Below are 5,294 nucleotides of genomic sequence, written 5' to 3'. Positions count from 1 at the left end.
TCAGTAGGGTCTCTGTATGAGGGTTCACTTTGAGAAATGTAGCTCAGGTACTCCAGTGCTTTACAGAAGGACTGAGAGAGGGATAACACACACACACACACACACACACACATGCATAGATAGATAGATAGATAGATAGATAGATTAAATCCATCCATAAACATATCTGTTTGTGAGAAGTTATGACTAATGTAAACTATGTGAGATGACAGCTGTTATTTTTCAGTTTGTCTAAAAAATTAGGTAAACATTCAAATACAAAATGTAACTCCATTATTTACAGTTCATATGCAGGAAAATACAGAAGTCTACCTGGGACGTTGCACTTACTACTGCACTTTACTACAGAAATGCAATATTATGGACAGAGAAATGTAATTGTACTGGCTACACGAAGACCCTAAAATAATATGAAACTGGCCTGCAGCTGTACGTAATACTGTTAACCAATGCAAGGAATTTTAACATCTTTTATTGAAACACTCACACATATCACTGACATGTTCCTCCAAAGCACCTTCTGTCTTGGTTCAAGTCGCAAACAAGGTCTTTTTGATAGGGTGCAGTGGCGAACTTGTTCTAAACTTAATGGCTTCGCCACCATAGCTTAATATATTTTCACTAAACTAACACGCGGAGCAGGCGGAACAAATATTTCTGGCAGGCGGACCGGAAGACTAGAGCAAAAGAGAGAACTTGTGTACCGAAGATGTACTTTCATTGGCTAACCGCCTAGCGTTAACCTCCCGACGCACCGCCGCGCCGCCTTCCCGAGATGCATAGCGGACGCGTTAACTACGCATTGCGCTCTCCATAGGAAATCAATGGGCTATGTTCTGCGCGGTGGCCTTTGCCGCGAATGCGTACCCAATGCGTCATGTTAAACGCCTGTGTGGGTTGCATTGTCCCTCTCGCACGATACAGGTGTACAGCAACTCCTCTAAGCTGGCATTAGATGGGCATGTCACATATTATTGACTTTTTTGGTTAGGCTTACCAAGCGCACATTTATATTTGAATTAAGATTATGGATCGATCATTTAAAATAAAAGCAAATTGCCCGCACTGTTACTGAAAGCGTCCGATATGTCGCTCTTAGAAAGGCCAAATCCGAATGCGTCCTGTGAAACGCATATGTGGGTTTTATTGAAGAAAGCCATGAGCGTCTCTCTCGCACGGTAAAGGTGTTGGAAACGGCCAATATACTCCTCATGCGGGCAATAGATGGCACGGGCATGTCACCTGTTATTGTGGGTTTTTTTTTGTTAGACCTACCAAGCACACGTCCATGTTTAAATTAAGGTTAGGCTACTGGATAATTTAAAACAAAACCAAATTGTCCGCACTGTTGCTGAAAGCGTTGGATATGTCGCCCTTGTATTGCAATTTGGCCACATCCAAAAGCGTCCTGTGAAACGCCCGTGGGTTGCATTGAAGAAAGCCATGAGCGTCTCTCTCGCACGATGAGGGTTTTGAAAATGACCAATCAAATCCTCTATGCAGGCAATAGATGGCATGGGCATGTCACATATTATTGTGTTTTTTGGCCAAGCCTAACAAGCACACATTCATGTTTAAATTAAGGTTACTGGATCGATCATTTGAAACAAAAGCAAATTGTCCGCGCTTTTACTGAAAGCGTAAGATATGTCGCCCTTGGATTGAAGGCCAAATCCGAAAGCGTCCTGTGAAACGTGGGTTGGATTGGAGAAAGCCATCTCTCTCTCGCATGGTAAAGGTATTGAAAACGGCCAATATACTCCTCTATGCGGGCAATAGATGGCACGGGATTTCACCTGTTATTGTGGGGTTTTTTGTTAGACCTACCAAGCACACGTCCAGGTTTAAATTAAGGTTAGGCTACTGGATAATTTAAAACAAAACCAAATTGTCCGCACTGTTGCTGAAAGCGTCGGATATGTCGCCCTTGTATTGCAATTTGGCCAAATCCGAATGCGTCCTGTGAAACGCCCGTGGGTTGCATTGGAGAAAGCCATGAGCGTCTCTCTCGCACAATAAAGGTGTTAAAACGGCCAATAAACTCCTATATCAAAAACGATTAATGACCTCCTGTTTTAACCAATCATCATGGAGGAAACATAACTCGTTGTTGCTCAAACCCTACGTCTGTGCAGTCGTTCAACATTGTGGTGAATTAATGACGAGTGAAGCCCAGAGCGTCTAATAACATCGCGGGTGGTTTTACGCTGAAGTTGGTTGAAAGCCATGAGCTTGCACCTACACGCGAAAGGGTGCTATATGCGTGGATAGAAAACGCCGAAGGACGTGACAAAACGGCCTTATATGACGCCCTGAGATGAGAACGGGTTGGTGTGCGTGTGTGTGTGTGTGTGTATGTGTGTGTGTGTGTGTGTGTGTGTGTGTGTGTGTGTGTGTGTGTGTGTGTGTGTGTTTATGTGTCTGGTGCTCTTCTTTCTGCCCCTTGCAGGGAAATAGATGTTTATGCAAATTCAGATGCAAATTTAGTTCTAGTTCTAGTCAGTTCTCAAATTTAATGTTGAATGTTACCAAATTATCAGACACAAAAATCACAACCCACAATCGACTCATTTTGCTATAACAATTTTTTTCCAATAAATTGTACCTTCCATTTAGACAACATTGTCACTTATAACAACACAACTGATTGAAATTATGATAACATTGTCACTTATAACATTACTGATTATGTGAAATTATGATGGGAATTATGATTTGGCTTGTACATACAGAAACTGTAAAGCTCATAGATCCCTTAACCTGACAAACTTGATATGCCACAGATTATATACACATCTCAGCAAGTACTGGAAGTGGCACACACTCACCCATATTCATCCTGTGTGGTTTCTGCCTTTGTTTAATAGACATTAACTTTGCTAATAGACATTAACTTTGCCTGGTCAACTGACCACAATAGAGGTAAAAGTGTTTTTTTCCTGTTCTCAAAAAATATCCTCATGTTTCAAATAGCAAATAAACAAGTAAACAAGTTAAATACTACATATAATATGGGTAGTGAATTGTTGGTGGTGGTACAGTTGTACAGTTGACCACAGGGCGGAATCGAACCCGGGTCCCCATCTGCACTGAGACCCAGGTGTGGTACTGTGCTGCCACTTGCACCACAGCTACATGTACATCAGGTGCCATTTTAATGACCATTTTAAAGGTGTTGAATTGCTTCATATTCTGTAGTTTGTCTGAGGACAAAAAAGTGCATCCTTCACCTCATTCTGTCTGACACATCAGTGCACCCATATTCACACACATGTACATTCTCATCACTTTCACCCTTTCCCCCTTCCAACAGCAACATTCCATTCCACCCAGATCTTACATATCTATTTCCTTATATTTTCCTGTTTGACTCGGTCAGAAAATGATCTTCAGCTGCAGTGTAAATTTTTTTAGCCAGCCTACCTATTTCTTTGCAGCTATCGTTCATGTGCACCATGATCTCAGCAATCAGTTGGCACTCACTCACCCTTAATCTTCCTGTGTGGTTTCCGCTTTGCATGCACTGTTCAACAGAAGCAACGTGTTTTTTTCCCTTTTCTTAAAGGAGAAGTTCGGTGTGAAATTGACCTTAGCTGTACTGAAAGATGTTGCCGAGTACTCACATGTGTCCAATAGGCACCTTCGCTCACCCCCTAGAATTCCAAATTACGCCGTTTTTAATCTAGTAGCTGTGGGGGCATAGCGTAGCCTATGCAACTAAATCCCTATTTTTACACCATTAAAAAGGTTCCAAGTAACTCCACACTGCATTGGTAGACTTCTGAGGGTCTTGGAACCTTTTTAATTGTGTAAAAATAGCGATTTAGCTGCATAGGCTACGCTATGCCCCCCACAGCTACTTGGCTAAAAACGGCGTAATTCGGAATGCTAGGGGGTGAGCGAAGGTGCCTATTGGACACATGTAAGTACTCGGCAACATCTTTCCGTACAGCTAAGGTCAATTTCACACCGAACTTCTCCTTTAAGCCTCATTCTTCTCTGATACATCAACACGATGTAAACAGGGGCCTGTCAAGCACGATACAGTTACTTCATTCATATTTCAACACATCTTGTTAGCTACTCAGACATACAGTATGTAAGACTTACCATTAGTACCTGTAGAGTTTTGATGTGGTGTTGTAACGTTGTTGTAATGGCATTTTGCATTTTATGTCTGTGGTGTCTAGCTATTTTCAGTGTAATTGTACTACATTTACTTAAACAAATATTTCTTTAACCATTCAACCTTGTATGTGTTTTGTTTTTGCTGTTTTTTTGTGTGTGTGTGTGTGTGTGTGGGGGGGGGGGGGGGGCGGGGTTAGCTATTACAGCTTGACCTGACTTCGTTGGAGCCCTACGCAAAATTTTACTTTGGTACTTTACTTTATTACTTACTTGACCATGACATGCAGACCAGCCCCTATACAGCAGAACATAGATTTGGTTGATATCCTGTCACCCTATTCAGCTGTAGTTGTCCTGCACTCGGCTGCAGTATGCATGCAATGGGTTGTTAAGAATGCCTGTATAGCTCTGCATTTGAGTAAAGGGGGTGACAATCTTTTTTTGAATTTAGCACCTATGTGCATGACGATTCACAGTCAGTGAAACAAGGCAGAGCTAGCTAAAGGCGTTAGAGAGAAGTTAATAATGTATGTATGTTGGCGTGACTGGCTACAGCGTCAATACCTCTATCGGGCCTGAGTGCCCACGGGGACCCAGGTTTGATTCTGGCCTGGATAGTTTCCCGTTCCCACGCTGTCTCACTTTCTATTCGTTACATTGTTACTGTTTTGTCAGCCTGGCCACTCCCACCTAGATCTCCTATCAGGGAGATACTAATCTGGCACACCACAATTCACTAACATTTCCATCAGACCCCAAAAAGGCCAATCAGCAACAAGAGGAGATTACACTAGTTTCAAAATCGAAAGTGACTGTGGTAAATGGCAGTAGCAACACCTGCAAACATAAAAAATTGCAGTCGGAAGAATGTGTACATTTATTTACAGGGAAGGTAGATATATTGTTGCCTACACCGCCTATGCCACAGATCGGCCCTGACAACCATGATAAACACTGGGGTCGCTGGGTGCCTCTTCTCAAGATGAGCTATTAGTAATTGTGAAGATCTTGTGTCATTCTTCTCAAGATCAACAAAAACAGCTTTGTATTTCCAGATGTATGTAGAAAACGTATCACACAGTTACACACACTGTAAATCACACACCCAAACACAACAAATGACGTCAATATGTCTTACAAACATCTTATACATTTCTCACATATGG

General features: G+C 42.1%; 1 long non-coding RNA gene across 4 annotated transcripts in view; it reads right to left on the bottom strand.

The window, feature by feature from the left end:
* LOC143136780 (uncharacterized) overlaps window positions 1-801 on the bottom strand; it is a 4,820-nt gene extending 4,019 nt beyond the window's left edge. For all 4 annotated transcript variants that reach the window (XR_012989455.1, XR_012989456.1, XR_012989457.1 and 1 more), the window contains exons 1-2: window positions 488-801; window positions 1-71 (exon numbers count right to left, since the gene is read on the bottom strand). The exon at window positions 1-71 is cut by the window's left edge and continues 78 nt beyond it. This is a non-coding gene — a long non-coding RNA (uncharacterized LOC143136780). The remainder of the gene's footprint in view (window positions 72-487) is intronic.
* Between the last annotated feature and the right edge of the window lie 4,493 nt (window positions 802-5,294).

The sequence above is a fragment of the Alosa pseudoharengus genome, unplaced genomic scaffold, assembly GCF_046254945.1.
Source record: "Alosa pseudoharengus isolate Yale_2024_CS ecotype anadromous, Long Island Sound unplaced genomic scaffold, YU_APseudo_1.1 YU_APseudo_1.1_scf_20, whole genome shotgun sequence".
Classification (NCBI taxonomy): domain Eukaryota; kingdom Metazoa; phylum Chordata; class Actinopteri; order Clupeiformes; family Clupeidae; genus Alosa; species Alosa pseudoharengus.
The sequence above is the reverse complement of the archived record's forward strand: the minus strand, read 5'-3'. Positions and strand labels throughout refer to the sequence as shown.